Raw genomic sequence first — 21466 nt, forward strand, 5'->3', positions numbered from 1 at the left:
TGTTTCATTTATTTCTTACATATGAATTATATTTTTGGTGGAAAACAGATTTTTAAAAGCCAAACAACATATGAAATAACACAAAGTAGCAGTGACATACAAATGAGATCAATATATTCTTATGTTAAACATCCCATGTATTCTAACTCAATGCTAGATATATATTTTAACACAAAGATTCAAGGAGTAAAAGGAAATATGTTGGCACCAGAGAGATTCAGCAGTTCCCACACAGTAAACCAAAATTTCTGCCACATTCATTCATTTATTTCTTCTTTTAACATTCCTTTAGCAAGAGCTGATATTATACAAAGCATGGTGACAATTACTGGAGTTTTAAACAAATATAATTACAATATGGTACCTTCATTCAAGAACTTCACAGTCTTTCTGAAAGACTGTTTACACAGTATGTAAACACATAACATAATAATGTGATCAAAGTTTCTAACAGAGACAGACACAAAGCGCTTCAGGGTCAGTGAGAATGGAACCCTAATCCTCTTACGTGAACACTAATGAGGGAGTAAGTTTGGACCTGGGCCTTGAGGACTAAGTAAACTTCGCTACTTCACCTGTTTGCACTGTAGATATTCCCAGCAAAGTGAAAGTGAAGTCGCTCAGTCGTGTCCAACCCTTTGAGACCCTGTGGATTGTAGCCTGCCAGGCTTCTCTGTCCATGGGATTCTCCAGGCAAGAATACTGGAGTGGGTTGCCATTTCCTTCTCCAGGGGATCTTCCCAACCCAGGAACTGAACCCGGGTCTCCCACATTGCAGGCAGATGCTTTACCTTCTGAGCCACCAGGGAAGCCCCATTCCCAGCAAAGGGAGAGATATTTGCAAATTAAGGGAAGCAAGAAAGTGAACTTTGGGCGATAACGGTAAATAAATAATTGCTGTAATAGAATTGTAACAATAAAAAAGAAATCAGGGCTAGAAAATGGAAAATGGAAATGGCCTTGGATGCCATGCAAGAAACTTAAACATTATTAATTATAGGGAATATATTGAAATTTTTAAAAAATTATAAAATAAATTATATGTTCTGCTGTCTCTGAGAGAAATTTAGACCTGTCACCTTTCCTCCCCTGATGTCCGTCCTTATTCTCACACAAAAAGGAGTCAATATGACTAAAAGTCTTTATATATGGGTACAGCTCTCTTTTCCTTCCTACCATAGACCAGAGTGTAGAAGATTAAGGGTATGTATTTAAGCACTAGAAGAGTGAAAGAAACACAGAATGCCTTACCACTTGTTTTGGTCTAAGATATTTAGCCCTAACTAGTTTAGAAAAGAGGGGTATTCCACATTGCAGAACACAGTCTATGAGAGATTTCTGCATTGGTATAGAAGTTTCTGCAGTGGTTTAGATTTCTGCTGTAGATTGTCAGGAAAGGAAATACAGATTGAAACTCTTATTTGGAATTCACACACAGGAAAAGATGAAGATCAAATAAACAGATCAAATCTGAATGAAGGTATAAAGGATCTCATACTGTGAGAGAGAGATGTAAAGCCAGGGAGTTAACATTTCAATAAAATAAACAAGACATCTTGGTTTTGAACAAACTGGACTGGACAAATGGTGAGACTGTGAAATCACTGAGGGTCCTAATAGAAATAAATCATTTCAATCCAAGAATAGTTTATTTACAAGTAGATTATTTACAAAGGTGTCAGTCAGTTCAGTTCAGTTGCTCAGTCATGTCTGACTCTTTGCGACCCCATGAATCGCAGCACGCCAGGCCTCCCTGTCCATCACCATCTCCCGGAGTTCACTCAGACTCATGTCCATCAAGTCAGTGATGCCACCCGGCCATCTCATCCTCTGTTGTCCCCTTCTCCTCCTGCCCCCAATCCCTCCCAGCATCAGAGTCTTTTCCAGTGAGGCAACTCTTCACATGAGGTGGCCAAAGTACTGGAGTTTCAGCTTTAGCATCATTCCTTCCAAAGAAATCCCAGGGCTGATCTCCTTCCGAATGGACTGGTTGGATCTCCTTGCAGTCCAAGGGACTCTCAAGAGTCTTCTCCAACACCACAGTTCAAAAGCATCAATTCTTCGGCACTCAGCTTTCTTCACAGTCCAACTCTCACATCCATACATGACCACAGGAAAAACCACAGCCTTGACTAGACGGACCTTTGTTGGCAAAGTAATGTCTCTGCTTTTGAATATCCTGTCTAGGCTGGTCCTAACTTTCCTTCCACGGAGCAAGCGTCTTTTAATTTCATGGCTGCAGTCACCATCTGCAGTGATTTTGGAGCCCAGAAAAATAAAGTCTCACACTGTTTCCATTGTTTCCCCATCTATTTCCCATGAAGTGATGGGACCAGATGCCATGATCTTTGTTTTCTGAATGTTGAGTTTTAAGCCAACTTATTCACTCTCCACTTTCACTTTCATCAAGAGGCTTTTTAGTTCCTGTTCACTTTCTGCCATAAGGGTGGTGTCATCTGCATATCTGAGGTTATTGATATTTCTCCCGGCAATCTTGATTCCAGCTTGTGCTTCTTCTAGCCCAGCGTTTCTCATGATGTACTCTGCACAGAAGTTAAATAAACAGAGTGACAATATACAGCCTTGACGTACTCCTCTTCCTATTTGGAACCAGTCTGTTGTTCCATGTCCAGTTCTAACTGTTGCTTCCTGACCTGCATACAAATTTCTCAAGAGGCAGGTCAGATGGTCTGGTATTCCATCTCTTTCAGAATTTTCCACAGTTTATTGTGATCCACATAGTCAAAGGCTTTGGCATAGTCAATAAAGCAGAAATAGATGTTTTTCTGGAACTCTCTTGCTTTTTCCATGATCCAGCGGATGTTGGCAATTTGATCTCTGGTTCCTCTGCCTTTTCTAAAACCAGCTTGAACATCTGGAAGTTCACGGTTCACATATTGCTGAAGCCTGGCTTGGAGAATTTTGAGCATTACTTTACTGGCGTGTGAGATGAGTGCAATTGTGTGGTAGTTGGAGCATTCTTTGGCATTGCCTTTCTTTGGGATTGGAATGAAAACTGACCTTTTCCAGTCCTATGGCCACTGCTGAGTTTTCCAGATTTGCTGGCATATTGAGTGCAGCACTTTCACAGCATCATCTTTCAGGATTTGGAAGAGCTCAACTGGAATGCCATCACCTCCACTAGCTTTGTTCGTAGTGATGCTTTCTAAGGCCCACTTGACTTCACATTCCACACTGGGCCCCAGGTCAGTAGGGGCCCAATATGCTACTGGAGATCAGTGGAGAAATAACTCCAGAAAGAATGAAGGGATGGAGCCAAAGCAAAAACAAAACCCCGTTGTGGATGTGACTGGTGATAGAAGCAAGGTCCAATGCTGTAAAGAGCAATATTGCATAGGAACCTGGAATGTCAGGTCCATGAATCAAGGCAAATTGGAAGGGTCAAACAGGAGATGGCAAGAGTGAACGTCGACATTCTAGGAATCAGCAAACTAAAATGGACTGGAATGGGTGAATTTAACTCAGATGACCATTATATCTACTACTGTGGGCAGGAATCCCTCAGAAGAAATGGAGTAGCCATCATGGTCAACAAAAGGGTCAGAAATGCAGTACTTGGATGCAATCTCAAAAACGACAAAATGATCTCTGTTTGTTTCCAAGGCAAACCATTTGATATCACAGTAATCCAAGTCTATGTCCCAACCAGTAACGCTGAAGAAGCTGAAGTTGAAGGGTTCTATGAAGACCTACAAGACCTTTTAGAACTAATACCCGAAAAAGATGTCCTTTTCATTATAGGGGACTGGAATGCAAAAGTAGGAAGTCAAGAAATACCTGGAGTAACAGAAAATTTGGCCATGGAATACGGAATGAAGCAGGGCAAAGACTAATAGAGTTTTGCCAAGAAAATGCACTGGTCATAGCAAACACCCTCTTCCAACAACACAAGAGAAGACTCTACACATGGACATCACCAGATGGTCAACACCGAAATCAGATTGATTATATTCTTTGCAGCCAACGATGGAGAAGCTCTATACAGTCAGCAAAAACAAGACCAGGAGCTGACTGTGGCTCAGATCATGAACTCCTTATTGCCAAATTCAAACTTAAATTGAAGAAACTAGGGAAAACCACTAGACCATTCAAGTATGACCTAAATCAAATCCCTTATGATTATACAGTAGAAGTGAGAAATAGATTTAAGGGCCTAGATCTGATAGAGTGCCTGATCAACTATGGAATGAGGTTCGTGACACTGTACAGGAGACAGGGATCAAGACCATCCCCGTGGAAAAGAAATGCAAAAAAGCAAAATGGCTGTCTGGGGAGGCCTTACAAATAGCTGTGGAAAGAAGAGAAGCGAAAAGCAAAGGAGAAAAGGAAAGATATAAATATCTGAATGCAGAGTTCCAAAGAATAGCAAGAAGAGATAAGAAAGCCTTCTTCAGTGATCAATGCAAAGAAATAGAGGAAAACAACAGAATGGGAAAGACTAGAGATCTCTTCAAGAAAATTAGAGATACCAAGGGAACATTTCATGCAAAGATGGGCTTGATAAAGGACAGAAATGGTATGGACCTAACAGAAGCAATAGATACTAAGAAGAGGTGGCAGGAATACTCAGAAGAACTGTACAAAAAAGATCTTCACGACCAAGATAATCATAATGGTGTGATCACTCACCTAGAGCCAGACATCCTGGAATGTGAAGTCAAGTGGGCATTAGAAAGCATCACTACAAAGGTGTAGGAGGGTTATAAGGCCATGGCAAAATATACTGCAATAATCTTGAGACTAGTGTCCTTCTCTTTCCCTGCTTCTACACCAGTGTATCGGAAATACTTGGCTAAAATTGGTACACATAGAATGTGTAAATTAAAAATAAAGACCTGGAGCCAGCCAGGGGAGACAAGTAAGTTGTCATCTAGAGCTGGAAAATATCACAACACAGCTTACATTACATTGAACAGTTCTTTGTTTCTTCTACTTCTCTTTATAACCCTGTCCCCCTCAAGATTTCCAAATATCTTAATCCAAGCAGAGGATACGTTCTTTATCTGTGTTTCTTTCTGACCCTAAATTCAAAGACAGCAAATTCAACACAGACAACTATGGTTAAAGAATAATTCTATATATGCCTTCCTCTGGGTAACATTATCTAAAAGGTTAGAAATCTAAGTATTTCAATCCTCTAAAACACTATCATAAAACAGGAAAAGAAACTTTTTTAAAAAACTAAAGTATCTGAAATACAATTCAGGTAAGCAAATGGTTGCTGAAACAATCTTTAGCAAAGGTACAAAGAGTAACAATATGTCAAAAAATAAATGATATTATCTTTCCATGCAACAGTATACATTCTGCAAGCACCAAGCAAATAAGTAGTTAAATCATGTATGATTAAGGATTCAGTCAGATATCCACATTTTATGGCACCTTGTAGTATTATTAACAACATGAATTAAAAGAATAATTCTGTCCATTCTTTATTTCCTGGAAAATGCTAGCAAAAATACCATTTCTTTGACACAACAAAACAATTCTATTTACATTCAAAAATGAGTTTCACAAATTTCTACAGAAGTCTCATAGTTTACCAATATTTATTCACTCAAAAGTATCTCTGAATACTCACTATATGCTGAGCATTTTATAAGATGTGAGAGGTATAAAGATAAATAAAATAGTGCTTTGTTCTCAAGTAAACAAACTATGCAATAAGTGTTACTCTCCCAATTTTTCAATGTGTTGAATGCAAACGGCTAATGAAGAGAAATTTGTATGCAGGTCAGGAAGCAACAGTTAGAACTGGACATGGAACAACAGACTGGTTCCAAATAGGAAAAGGAGTACGTCAAGGCTGTATATTGTCACCCTGCTTATTTAACTTCTATGCAGAGTACATCATGAGAAACGCTGGGCTGGAAGAAGCACAAGCTGGAATCAAGATTGCCGGGAGAAATATCAATAACCTCAGATATGCAGATGACACTACCCTTATGGCAGAAAGTGAAGAGGGACTAAAAAGCCTCTTGATGAAGGTGAAAGAGGAGAGTGGAAAAGTTGGCTTAAAACTCAACATTCAGAAAACTAAGATCATGGCATCTGGTCCCATCACTTCATGGGAAATAGATGGGGAAACAATGGAAACAGTGTGAGACTTTATTTTTCTGGGCTCCAAAATCACTGCAGATGGTGACTGCAGCCATGAAATTAAAAGATGCTTACTCCTTGGAAGGAAAGTTAGGACCAACCTAGATAGGATATTGAAAAGCAGAGACGTTACTTTGCCAACAAAGGTCTGTCTAGTCAAGGCTATGGTTTTTCCTGTGGTCATGTATGTATGTGAGAGTTGGACTGTGAAGAAAGCTGAGCGCCAAAGAATTGATGCTTTTGAACTGTGGTGTTGGAGAAGACTCTTGAGAGTCCCTTGACTGCAAGGAGATCCACCAGCCCATTCTGAAGGAGATCAGCCCTGGGATTTCTTTGGAAGGAATGATGCTAAAGCTGAAACTCCAGTACTTTGGCCACCTCATGCAACGAGTTGACTCATTGGAAAAGACTCTGATGCTGGGAGGGATTGGGGACAGGAGGAGAAGGGGACGACAGAGGATGAGATGGCTGGATGGCATCACTGACTCGATGGACATGAGTGTGAGTGAACTCCAGGAGTTGGTGATGGACAGGGAGGCCTGGCGTGCTGCGATTCATGGGGTCGTAAAGAGTCGGACACGACTGAGCGACTGAACTGAACTGAACTGAATAAAGAGAAAATTATGTTCACAATAAAAGAATTAGAGAAATGCAAATAAACTTAGTAATATTCTATTATTTAACAACCAAATATGCCAAAAATAAAAGAACCTGAAACCACCAAGATTTTCCACAGTGTGAATAACAGGTATTCTCATAAATAACTGGTAGGACTGTAATTACAACCTCTGTGGACAAGATTTGGTTTTCTTTTCTCTTCTCTTAACATGGCATTTTACTTTAAAAGGTCTTAGAAGCTGATACACCTTTGTACACTTTGAGATAAATCTGCCTTGGTTATAATGTATTTTTTATTTTTGTATTTTTAATTTTGTAATATTGTATTTATGATTTATTCTTATATTATTTATTTATTTTGGTTGTGCTGGGTCTTAGTTGCAGCATGCAGGATTATTTGTTTGTTTAGTTTCAGCGTGCAGACTCTCAGCTGTGGCATGTGGAATCATGCTCCCTGACCAGGGATTGAACTTGGGACACTTGCATTGGGAGGGCAGAGTCTTAGCCACTGGGCCACCAGGAAGTCGCTGTAATGTATTTAAGGAAAAAAAAAAAGAAATTGGTTTGCTTTCATTTTACTTAGGTATTTTACATCTGTGGTTATAAACAATGTTGGTTTACAATTATATTTTTTTCTCTACTATCTTGATCTGATTTAGTACCAATGATAAACCAGCCTCATGTAATATGTTGAGTAGCTTCTTCTCCTTTCCTTTTCTCTAAAATGAAATAATTCCAGTTTGTTTAAAGATCTTACTGTGAAAAACAAAACTAAAGAAGTTTTAGAAGACAAAGGAGACTATGACTGTACGGTCTGCTAAAACTTGTTAGTGAAACATCTTTCATGCATCATTATGTTGTACTTTTGATATTCTGATTTCTTTCAGACTGTCATTTTCATTTTTCTATTTATACCTGTGACAACTGTATTAATTATATTCTTCTAAGAAATTATACACTGTATTGAAATTTTCAAATTTACTGGAATAGGGTGACAAAATACTCTTTTCTTTATAAAACCCTACTATACAGGGGCTTCCCTGGTGGCTCAGTGGTAAAAAACTGCCTGCCAATGCAGGAGACACGGGTTTGATCTCCAATCCAGGAAGATCTCACACGCCACAGTTCAACTAATCCTGTGCAACACAACTATTGAGCCTGCGCTCCACAGCCTGCAAACCGCAATACTGAGTCCACATGCTGCGACTGTTGAAGTTCACATGTCCTAGAGCCTGTGCCCCACAACAAGACAAGCCACCACCGTGAGAAACCCATGCACTGAAACTAGACAGCAGCCTCCACTTGCCACAACCGGAGAAAAGCCTGCATAGCAACAAGACCCAGCACAGGCAAAAATAAATAAAATTTTAAAAATAAATAAACCCTACTATATGAATAGGTTTGATCCCTTTTCAGTTACTAATATATATATTCAAGTCTATATTCGTTACTTTTCTTTACCAATATTGCTGGAAGTTTCCATATTTTGTAAGCATTTTTCCAAATATACAATATTTACATGTGATCATCCTTTCTAAAATTGTTTTAGTGGGTTCTTAACTAAATTTACATAAAATTTCAGAAAAAGTAAATAGAGGCTAATATTAACCATCTGTCCTCACCCTCAAAATCAATACAGCGATAAAAATTCAACAAAAGAGATACCAGGTGGGGAGGCACTAGTGGAGTAGAGATTTAAAGGAGTCATACCTAAGGATTAAAAAAAAAAAAAACAGCTGAACTTAACCAGGACATAATAAGTCTAAACATGTATATACCCAATAACATAACCTCAAAATATGTAAAGCCAAACTGACAGACAAGAGAACAAACTCGCCTTCCTAAAGGGGGCTGTGACTCTCTCTTAGTAACTGACAGCTCAAGCAGACCAAAGAAGGTTTTACTGTACTTTTAGTGTACTCAGTGGCATATGTACAACACTCCACCTAAGAGCTGGAGGATTAATTTTCAAACACACACTGAAGCTCTACAAATTTCTATAATATGCAAAACATAAAACTATCTCCAACAAAAATTTAAAGTATTGGGAACATAAAAACAAAATTCTATGAATAATATGCAATAAGCACAATTACAAATCAATAACAAAAAGACTACAAGGAAAATCCATAAGCTCTGAAATCCAAAAATAATTTTGAAGAAGAAATTAATTAGGTAACTAGAAAATATTCAGAACTACTTAATAATAAAAATACTACATATCAAAACTTCTATAATATAACTGGTATGGGAAAGCATTCAGTATTTATAATGGGAAAGAAGGAAAGCTGAAATTTAAGATGTTAAAAACACAACACAGAAGGTCAGACCAAGAGAATAAAATCAAATTAGAAGGAAGAAAACAAAAATATAAAGAAGAAAAAAATAAAATTAATTTGAAAATAAGCATAAAACAGAGAGGCTCAACAGGGCCAAAGGACAAATCACTGAACACAGTAAAATAAAAACATAAGAAATGGAAAAAAATAGGAAGGTATAGAAAAGTCAACACTGGAAATGAGAAATTAGACAAAACTACAGACTCTACTGATATTAAACAGATAGTAAGAAAATGTCATAAACAACTCGGGGCATAAATTTGAAAATGAAGTGAACAAGTTACTAAAAAGAGCAACTGACAAAAATTGAAAATACGAATTGTTCAACAAGTAAACTGAATCAATAGTTTAAAATCTTTCACACATAAAATACCAATCCTGAACTGCTTTACAAGCAAATTCAACCAAACATATAAGAGATAATTCCCACAGTAAAACTGATTTTTCAAAACAATAAACAAAGAGGAGAAGCTATCCAATTCATATAATCCTAATCTCATGCCAAAAGTACAGTCTTATTCATGAACATTCATGAGGACGAGATGGTTGGATTGCATCACCAACTCAATGGACATGAGTTTGAGCGAGCTCTGGGAGTTGGTGCTGGACAGGGAAGCCTGGCATGCTGCAGTTCATGGGGTCGCAAACAGTTGGACACAACTGAGTGACTGAACTGAACTGATTCACAAACATAGACGCAAAAAGTCTCATCAAATTATCCAACTGAATCAAGCAATGTATAAATAACATAATATGACCAGGTTGGGCTTATACCAAGCATGAAAGGAAACTATAATATTAGAAAATTGACTAGCATAATTTAACACATAAAGAGATTTAAGAAAAATTAATGTATCAATAAATATATTTATACAAACACATTTCAATTAAATTAAACAACCATTCATGCAACTTTAAAAACCACATTTATAACAAATGAGGAATAAAAGGAAATTGCTATGGCCTGATAAATGACAGCAATAACAGCAGCAGTTGCAAACAGCATCTATAACTTACAGGTAATATGTTAAAACTGTTTTCTTTAAAATTAGGAAATATGGCTTTCCTGGGGACTTACTGGTAAAGAACCCACCTGCTACTGCAGGGGACATAGGTTCAATCCCTGATTCACGAAGATCCTACATGCCATGGAGCAACTAGGTTCATCCAGCTCTTGAGCCTGTGCTCTAGAGCCCAGAAGCCGCAACTACTGAAGCCCATGCGCCTTCGAGCCTGTGCTCCGCAACAAGACAAACCACTGCAATGAGAAGCCCACACACCACAACTACAGAGAAGCCCCTGCCTGCCACACCTAGAGAAAAGCTCGTACAGCGATGGAAACTCAGCAAATATAAATCAATAAAATTATAAAATTAGGAAATAAAGGATGACTTCCACTAAAATAATTGTTATTATCGGTTTTATTTAACATTGTAATAGTGGTCCAAGTCAGTGTAGTAAGAAATAACAGACAAAACCATTGAAAAGGAAGAAAGAAAACTGTTACAATCTGCAGATTGTGTGATTTATCTACATCAGTCAGTTCAGTCGCTCAGTCATGTCAGAATCTTTGCGACTCCATGGACTGAAGCACGCCAGGCTTCCCTGTCCATCACCAACTCCTGGAGCTCGTTCAAACTCATGTCCATTGAGTCGGTGATGCCATCCAACCATGTCATCCTCTGTCGTCCCCTTCTCCTCCTGCCCTCAATCTTTCCCAGCATCAGGGTCTTTACCAATGAGTCAGCTCTTCACATCAGGTGGCCAAAGTTTTGGAGTTTCAGCTTCAACATCAGTCCTTCCAGTGAATGTTCAGGACTGATTTCCTTTAGGATTGACTGGTTGGATCTCCTTGCAGTCCAAGGGACTCTCATGAGTCTTCAACACCACAGTTGAAAAGCAACAATTCTTTGGCACTCAGCTTTCTTTATAGTCCAACTCTCACATCCATACATGACTACTGGAAAATCCATAGCTTGGACTAGATGGACCTTTATCAGCAAAGTAATGTCTCTGCTTTTTAAAATGCTGTCTAGGTTGGCCATAGCTTTTCTTCCAAGGAGCAAGTGTCTTTTAATTTCATGGCTGCAGTCACCATATGCAGTGATTTTGGAGCCCAAGAAAATAAAGTCTCTCACTGTTTCCATTGTTCCCCCATCTATTTGCCATGACGTGATAAAACCAGATGCCATGATCTTAGTTTTTTGAATGTTGAGTTTTAAGTCAGCTTTTTCACTCTCTTCTTTCACTTCCATCAAGTCTCTTTAGTTCTTCTTTGCTCTCTGCCATAACGGTGGCATCATCTGCACATTTGAGGTTATTGATATTTCTCCCGGCAATCTTGATTCAGGTTGTGCTTTGTCCAGCCCAGCATTTCGCATGTACTACTCTGCGTATAAGTTAAATAAGCAGGGTGACAATATACAGACTTGATGTACTCCTTACTCAATTTGGAACCAGTGTGATGTTCCATGTCCAGTTCTAACTGTTGCTTCTTAGTCTTCATGCAGACTTCTCAGGAAGCAGGTAAGGTGGTCTGGTATTCCCATCTCTTTAAGAATTGTCCACAGTTGTTGTGATCCACACAGTCAAAGGCTTTGGTGTAGTCAGTAAAGCAGAAGTAGATGTTTTTCTGGAACTCTCTTGCTTTTTCGATGAGCCAATGGATGTTGGCAATTTGATCTCTGGTTCCTCTGCCTTTTCTAAATCCAGCTTGAACATCTGGAAGTTCACGGTTCATGTACTGTTGAAGCCTGGCTTGGAGAGTTTTGAGCATTACTTTACATAGATCCCACAAAAAAATCAGTATGAGTCATTATTATTAATGACTGAGTCAAGTAGGATGCTGGACAGAAACAATATTCACAAGTCAACTTCACTCCTATATATCAAAAAAAGCTTCTGAAAAATAATCTAGAAAAATATCTGAAATAGCACTTTATTTATTTACAATATTATAGTAATTTCAGGTATAGAGCATAGTGATTCACTTTTTTTATAAGTTTTACTCCATTAAAAGTTATTACAAGATAATGCCTGCAATTAACTGTGCTATACAATACATTCTGTTTATCTACTTTATACACAGCAGTTTCTTTTAATCCCATACCCTTAATTTACTCCTCCTTTCTTCCCTCTCTCCACTTGGTAACCAATAGCTTGTTTTCTCGGAGACGGCAATGGCACCCCACTCCAGTGCTCTTGCCTGGAGAATCCCAGGGATGGGGGAGCCTGGTGGGCTGCCATCTATGGGGTTGCACAGTGTTGGACACGACTGAAGCGACTTAGCAGCAGCAGCAGTTTGTTTTCTACAGCTGTGTTTCTACTTTGCACATAACATTTGTTTGCATGACTTTTTAGGTTCCACATATGAATACCATACAGTATGTTTTTTTTCTGACATTTTACTAAGTATAATATTCTCTAGGTCCATTCACATTACTACAAATGGCAGAGGTTCATTCATTTTTATGTTTGACAACACCTGACCTGCCTCTTGAGAAACCCATATGCAGGTCAGGAAGCAACAGATAGAACTCGACATGGAACAACAGACTGGTTCCAAATAGGAAAAGGAGTACGTCAAGGCTGTATATTGTCACCCTGTTTATTTAACTTCTATGCAGAGTACATCATGAGAAACGCTGGGCTGGAAGAAGCACAAGCTGGAATCAAGATTGCCGGGAGAAATATCAATAACCTCAGATATGCAGATGACACCACCCTTATGGCAGAAAGTGAAAAGGAACTAAAGAGCCTCCTGATGAAAGTGAAAGAGGAGAGTGAAAAAGTTGGCTTAAATCTCAACATTCAGAAAATGAAGATCATGGCATCTGGTCGCATCACTTCATGGGAAATAGATAGGGAACCAGTGAAAATAGTGTCAGACTTTATTTTTGGGGGCTCCAAAATCATGGCAGATGGTGATTGCAGCCATGAAATTAAAAGACGCTTACTCCTTGGAAGGAAAGTTATGACCTACCTAGAGAGCATATTGAAAAGCAGAGACATTACTTTGCCAACAAAGGTCTGTCTAATTAAGGCTATGGTTTTTCCAGTAGTCAGGTATGGATGTGAAAGTTGGACTGTGAAGAAAGCTGAGTCCCAAAGAATTGATGCTTTTGAACTGTGGTGTTGGAGAAGACTCTTGAGAGTCCCTTGGACTGCAGGGAGATCCAACCAGTCCATTCTAAAGGAGATCAATCCTGGGTGTTCTTTGGAAGGAATGATTCTAAAGCTGATACTTTGGCCACCTCATGTGAAGAGCTGACTCATTGGAAAAGACTCTGATGCTGGGAGGGATTGGGGGCAAGGAAGAGAAGGGGACGAGAGAGGATGAGATGGCTGGATGGCATCACCGACTTGATGACCGTGAGTGTGAGTGAACTCCAGGAGTTGGTGACGGACAGGGAGGCCTGGCGTGCTGCAATTCATGGGGTCACAAAGAGATGGACACGACTGAGCAACTGAACTGAACTGAATACTCCATTGTGGGCTTCTCTGGCAACTCAGTGGTAAAAAATCTGCCTGCCAATGCAGGAGACTCGGGTTCAATCCCTGGGTTGGGAAGCCCCCTGGGAGAAGGAAATGGCACCCCTCTTCAGTATTCTTGCCTAGGAAATCCCAGGAAAGAGGAGCCTGGTGAGTTACAGTCTCTGCGGTCGTAAAAGAGTCAGAAACAACTCAGCAACTAAACAACAAGAGTACTCCATTGTACTACATCTTGTTAATCCAATCCAAGATACATTAAGTGAAGAAACTAGTTCAGTTCAGTTCAGTTGCTCAGTCATGTCTGACTCTCTGCGATTCCATGGACTGCAGCACACCAGGCTTCCCTGTCTATCACCAACTCCCAGAGCTTGCTGAAACTCAGGTCCATCGAGTTTGTGATGCCATTAAACCATATTATCCCTCGTTGTTCCCTTCTCCCCCTGCCTTCAATCTTTCCCAGCATCAGGATCTTTTCCAATGAGTCAGTTCTTTGCATCAGGTGGCCAAAGTATGGGATACTTACAAAGTCTGGTACTATATTTTTAAAATGTCCTTACTTCTTCAAGGAGAAATTAAAAATTTTAAAGTGATTGCCTACAAAGTGTGAGTAGGAGTGAGGTGGAAGTGACAGGGTGGTAACAAGTGACAGTGACACTTATCTGAGTATTCTGTTCTGTGTGTAATTTTAGCCTTCAAACAAATAACATAACCACAAGAGAATTATTAAAAAAATCTTATCCAAGTAACTTTACAACAAAGTATTTTAAATATTTGTCTTCAGTCAAGTGGGGAAAAAAAAAGGAATACAAACAACTTGAACTCCACTTAGATTGGTTCTGTGAATCAGTAGGTAGCAATTATGAAACTATTTTACATGTAGTGCAGTTAAACAAATCAATAATGTTTAACTGTTGCTGGAAGCCTTGGTTCCCAGTGTGAGGAAATACAAACATGGAAATAAGGGGTATCAAGAAAGAAATCTTTCGTGTTAAGTTAGAATACAAAGAACCAGGACTTCCCTGGTGGTCCAGTGGTTAAGACTCCATCCTTCCACTGCAGGGGGCAGGAGTTTCATCCCTGATCAGGGAGCCAAATCCCACATGCCAAGCAGTGTGGTAAAAAAATAAATAATTAATTAAAATGTTTTAAAAAGAATAATACACAGTATAAACTCATAGACACACACACAGCATAACATATTGAAGACACTGAAGCATGACATACAACTATCTCAGCAGCAAAGAGCATACATAACATCCAGACATTGATTTCTATTTACCAGCCCTCACCAAAATCAGTCTAGGTTACTGGGATGAACGTCTAATTGTGTTGAGCACAACATCATGACGATGGACAAAAGACATTATGTGCCTTCTGGTATGAGGTTCTGAATGAACAGAATATCACTTATTACTACACACCTGCCAAAGACAGATAAGGTGAAGGTGAAGGTGAAAGTTGCTTAGCTGTGTCTGACTCTTTGCGACCTCACGGACTATACAGTCCTTGGAATTCTCCAAGGCCAGAATACTGGAGTGGGTAGCCTTTCCATTCTCCAGGGGATCTTCCAAATCCAGGGCTTAAACCCAGGTCTCCTGCATTGCAGGCAGATTCTTTACCAGCTGAGCCACAGGGGAAGCCCAAGAATACTGGAGTGGGAAGCTTATCCCTTCTCCAGCGGATCTTCCCAACTCAGGATCGAACCGGGGTCTCCTGCAATGCAGGCAGATTCTTTACCAACTGAGCTGTCAGGGGAGCCCCAGAAACAGATAACTCGACTCTAATCACATGGAAATAATCAGAAGAACGTAAGTTGAGGAACAATCTATAAAATATCTTGCCTGTGGTATGACAAGTTTTAAGACTCAACATGGATCCTAAAAGATAAAAAATATATATATATATATATATGAAGAACTGCTCCAGATTAAAAGATTTTAAAGAGACATTAAAATGAAATGCAGAATTCCCTGGTGATCCAGTGGTTAGGACTCCAGGCTATCACTAAGGGCTCAGGTTCGATCCCAGTTGGGGAACCAAGATCCTGCTAACTGCTCAGTGTGGCCAAAAAATAAAATAAAATAAAAACTAAATGCAATGTGTAATAAAGGATTGGGACTCATAGCCAAAAATAAAAAATAAATACTGCTGTAAAGGAAATTATTGGGATAACTGGTGAAACTTCAATATTAAATGTATATTATATAATACTGTATCAATGTTACATTTGCTAAATTAATCATTGTATGGTAGAAAGATCTAAAAGAATGTTTTAATTTCTCAGAAAACAGACATTGAAGTAGGTATAGGTAAGGGCAAGATACCTACAATTTAGTCTCACTAATTCAGCAAAAGTAATAGGTATGCATGTGTGTACAGAGAAAGAACCGCACAAATGTGGCAAAACATCAAAGACAGAAAAATCTAGGATACATGGGAGTTCATTAAACTATTCTTCAAACTTCTGTAGGGCATTGTAATTTTCATAATAAAAATTTTAAAACAAGATGTCAACATTAAAATGTGAAAAAACAAAAATTTTCTCCACAGTCAACAAATGATCCAAAAAAAAAAAAAAAGTCAGAAATGAAAACGTATTAGACTAATAATACCTAAATTCAAACTCGCTATTTAAAGTTGTTCAGTCACTAAGCCATGTGCAACTCTGCAACCCCATGGACTGCAGCACACCAGGCTTCCCTGTTCTTCACTATCTCCTGGAGTTTGCTCAAATTCACATTCATTGAATCAGTGATGCTATCTAACCATTCCATCCTCTATCTCCCTCTTCTCTGCCTGCCTTCAATCTTTCCCAGCATCAGAGTCTTTTCTGAAGAGTCAGTTTTTTGCATGAGGTAGCCAAAGTATCAGAGAGAGCTTCAGCTTCAGCATCAGTCTTTCCAGTGAATATTCAGGACTGATTTCCTTTAGAATTGACTTGACTGGTTTGATCTCCCTGCTGTCCAAGAGACTCAAGTCTTCTCCAGCACCACAATTCAAAAGCATCAATTCTTTGACGCTCAGCCTTCTCTTTGGTCCAACTCTCACATCCATACCTGACTACTGGAAAAACCATAGCTTTGACTATATGGACCTTTGTCAGCAAAGTGATGCCTATGCTTTTTAATACTCTCTAGATTTGTCATCGGAGAAGGCAATGGCACCCCACTCCAGTACTCTTGCCTGGAAAATCCCATGGATGGAGGAGCCTGGTAGGCTGCAGTCCATGGGGCCGCTAAGAGTCGGACACGACTGAGTGACTTCCCTTTCACTTTTCACTTTCATGCACTGGAGAAGGCAATGGCAACCCACTCCAGGGTTCTTGCCTGGAGAATCCCAGGTCGGGGAGCCTGGTGGGCTGCCGTCTATGGGGTCACACAGAGTCGGACACCACTAAAGCGACTTAGCAGCAGCAGCAGATTTGTCACAGATTTTCTTCCAAAGAGCAAGCATCTTTTAACTTCATGGCTGCAGTCACCATCCGCACTGATTTTGGAGCCCAAGAAAATAAAATTTGTCACTCTTTCCATTTTATTCCCACCTATTTGCCATGAAGTGATGGGACCAGATACCATGATCTTAGTTTTTTAAATGTTGAATTTTTTAAGCCCGCCTTTTCACTCTCCTCTTTCACCCTCAAGAGGCTCTTTAGTTCCTCATTGCTTTCTGCCATTAGAATGCTATCATCTGCATATCTGAAGTTGTTATTTCTCCTGGCAATCTTGATTTCAGCTTGTGAGTCATCCAGCCCGGCACTTCACATGATGTATTCTGTATAGAAGTTAAATAAGCAGGGTGACAATATACAGACTTGACCTATTCCTTACCCAGTTTGGAACCAGTCTGCTGTTTCATGTAAGGTTCTAACTGTTGCTCCTTGACCTGCATACAGGTCTCTCAAGAGGCAGGTAAGGTGGTCTGCTATTCCCATCAATTTAAGAATTTTCCACAGTTTGCTGTGATCTACACATTCAAAGGCTTTAGCATAGCCAACGAGGCAGAATTGATGTTTTTTTGGAATTCCTTTGCTTTCTCTATGATCCAACGGATGTTGGCAATTTGATCTCTGGTTCCTCTGTTTTTTCTAAAGTCAGCTTGTACATTTGGAAGTTCTCAGTTCACATACTGTTGAAGCACAGCCTAAAGGATTTTGAGCCAGTGAACTAAGTGCAACTGTATGGTAGTTTGAACATTCTTTGCTCTTGCCCTTCTTTGGGATTAGAATGAAAACTGACCTTTTCCAGTCCTGTGGCCATTGCTGAATTTTTGTGATGCACTGAGTGAGCACTTTAACAGCATCATCTTTTAGGATTTGAAATAGCTCAGCTGGAATTCCATCACCTCCACTACCTTCGTTCATAGTAATGCTTTCTAAAGGCCCACTTAACTTCACACTCCAGGATGTCTGGCTCTAGGTGAGTGACCACATCGATTCTTTTGCAACCCCATGGACTTGCAGCCAGCCAGGCTCCTCTGTCCAGAAAATTTCCCAGGCAAGAATACTGGAGTGGGCCGCCATTTCTTTTTCCAGAGGATCTTCCTGACCCAGGGATCGAACCTGTAGCTCCTGCCACATCTCCTGCATTACAGGCAGAATTTTTACCACTGAGCCACCAGGGAAGCCAAATAAGGCTATGAACTTCTCCCAAAGAAAAAGCACATATACCTCAAATTTTATGTATCATATAAAAAAGATTATCAGATATTGCATAATCCTAGATTAAGAAATCATGTTCTAAAAGATATTAAGTATGTAGATATATTATACCAAATTATATGTCATCAGAGAAAATACCACCTGGTTTTAAAATATTAGCCTTTTAAGCCACAGGATAGGCTGAGAATGTCATTTTCCACATTCCAAGCCTCAGTGAAATCTACTTCCTGTGACATACTTAGAAGGAACTAGGAACTAGTAACTTAGGATTGTGGTATTCAAATAACAGGATAAACTTACTGCACAGATTTAAAAACATCTTTCTTTACAAAATCTTTCTTTCCTTACAAAATAGTCTTTAAAATAAAAACAGGTGGTGAGTTAGATTTGTCCAATGGTGTCATAGTTTCCTGAACCCCGGACCAACAAAACAATTAAACAGAAATAAGTTCAGTAAAATGTCCATGAATGTGTGAAAATTTAGTGTAAAATGTCCATGAATGTGTGAAAATTTAGTATAAATCAAAGTGGCAATTCAAGTCAATGGCAAAAAGATGGACTATTTGGGGGCAGGGGGCAGGGGATTAATCCAAACTCATCCAACTCCAATTAAAGAAATAAATATTTGTAAAAACTACAGCACTACCAGAGGAAATAATGGAGCACATTCCTGTAATCTTGAAGTAGAGAAGACGTTCTTAGCAAAACATAGCCACATGGCCAGAAGCCATAAAAGAAAGAAGTGCTAGATTTATCTACATAAAAATTTAAGTCTTCTACCTACATAAAAACTTAAATCTCTCTAAGTTTAAAGATAAGTTTTTTAAAACAATGGGAAAATTTGCAGTATATGGGAAAATCTGTAATATATACTTAAAAGAACATATAGAATAGTTTTTTTACACATCTATGAAAAAGACTAATACTAGAGAAATGGGCAGAGCACACAAAAGGGGTAATTTAAAATAAAAAAGATCATATGAAAAATATCAAAGACCTGGAAGCAAATCAGAATTTACATATTAAAGTCAAAATATCAATTATTGATCTTGGGATGGGAAGAAAAAAAGATTCATAATATCCTGTTTCTGGGAAACAGGTACACTCATACACCATTACGGAGAGTTTAATAACCACTTTGGGAAAAGAAAACATTTCAGTAACTTTAAGTATTTTAAATGTGCATTGCATTTACCCCAAAATTTCACTTGTGAGTATCTAATCCTGAATAGTACAAAGATATATGTACAAGCCTGTAACACTCTATGTAGAACGATATCCTAGAAACTACCTAAGAAACAGGGAAATGGTATATCAGTTATGGTATACCCATACCATGAAACACTACGAAGTCAGTAAAAAGAATGAAGTAGACCTACATGAATAGGGAAACACCTCTTAGGTGTCTTATCAAGAGAAAAAAGGCAGTGACAGAACAGTATGTACAAAATTATCATGTTTATTTTAAAAAAGGAAAGGTTGTACATATTTTTATATGTACACATATCCCACCTAAATGAATGCACAGAAAGAGAGTCTAAAAGGATATAGGCCAAAGAATTAATAGAGATAATATCTGAAAGAGAATGGACATAGGGAGCAGCAAAGGAGGAACTTTGACTATTGAAAGCAGAGAACCATTTGGTTAAAAATATGAAAGCTGAGATTAAATCTGAGTTCAAGGCTAGGGTTTGTAACCTATTAGCTATATGATCTCATACTAGTTACTTATCTTTTCTGAACCTCACTGCAAAATGGAAATAATAGAACCTAAGTCAGTGGGTTGTTTGTTTTTTCATTTTTATTTTATGGTAAATGTATATACTTAAAATATGCCATTTTCACAACTTTTGAGGGTACATACCAGCATTAATCACGTTCACAATATTGTACAACCATCACTGATTTCTATTTTCAAAACGTTTTCATCACCCCACACAGAAACTCTGCAACTATTAAGCAATAATTCCCCATTCCCCTTTGGCCCCAATTTCTGGTAAACTCTATAATCTACTTTATTTCTCTGTGAATGTCCCTTTTCTAGGTACCTCATAAGTGAACCATGCAATAAGTGGCTTATTTCTGGCTTATATCACTTAGCGTAACATTTTCAAGGCTCACCCAGGTTACAGCAGTATCAGAACATCATTCCTTTTTATGGCTGAATCATACTCCATCGTGCATGTGTGTATATCACATTCTTTTATCCATTCATCAATTAATGAACACTTGTATTATTATGATTATCACTATGAACATTGGTATATAGTACCTTTGTGGTGGTGGTGTATTGTTTTATAATTAAATAATAAAATACTTAAAATGTATTTCACATATATAAAAGCTCAATAACTGCCAATAGTTTAAATAAACCTGTGCTAATGTACATGTACATTTTTTTAAATGATTGCTCCTAAGTCAGAGCAAGATCTGATGGTAAAATAATAATATAACTAAATTAGGAAAGAATGTGTCCAGGAGGAAGACACTGATCAGGAGAGAATATTTGTAAGTGAAAAACCTAAGTAGTAGTCTTTCATGCACAGCAGATGGGGATGCTGACAAATGAACAAAATATCAATCCATTTGATATGTCCTTCCTGTCATGGGCTATCAGAACTTAAATCCATTAGAGTAACTATCCTTATTCCAACACCATTCTTCAGATAAACCTCTAGTAAAATATTTTCTGCAAGAAAAAATAAGCACTCATAGGGCTGACACAACTGCCTCCAATGCTTGAGACACATTCCTTATTATAAATAGATAAACTAGCATTCTAAACTCACCTACTTGGCTTCCTACCAGTGAGATCAGTGAATATATGAGCATCCCAAACTCAATCAGTTCTATAAGGGTGAGTCTCATAAATTCTCCCAGAAGATGTCTTCATTAATCATTTAATTCTACGTTTAATTCTTGATACCGAGTTCCTGTTCAGTACCAGCCACTGTGCTAGAAAGGACCAGTTACTTAGTCTTCCCATAGTAACAATCTCATCACATACCTCTTTCATGTATCTTCAGTTATCACCACTACTAATAATGCATAAATAAATAACAGGTTCAAAGGCTATTTTATGTGAGAGTTTTATGGGAAGTAAATCAAAATAAATATGACACTATATAAATGTATTTCCACTCAGCTGGTCAGAATACTACAATCAAATGGTGGGGTTTTGTTTTTGTTTTTTTGGGCAGTGCCATGCAGCATGTGGGATTTTAGTTCCTTGACCAAGAAT

General features: G+C 38.5%; 1 protein-coding gene across 11 annotated transcripts in view; it reads right to left on the reverse strand.

The window, feature by feature from the left end:
• Positions 1-21466, reverse strand: part of CDC42BPA (CDC42 binding protein kinase alpha) — a 297280-nt gene that overhangs the window by 243035 nt on the left and 32779 nt on the right. The window lies entirely within an intron of this gene.

The sequence above is a fragment of the Bos javanicus genome, chromosome 16, assembly GCF_032452875.1.
Source record: "Bos javanicus breed banteng chromosome 16, ARS-OSU_banteng_1.0, whole genome shotgun sequence".
NCBI lineage: Eukaryota > Metazoa > Chordata > Mammalia > Artiodactyla > Bovidae > Bos > Bos javanicus.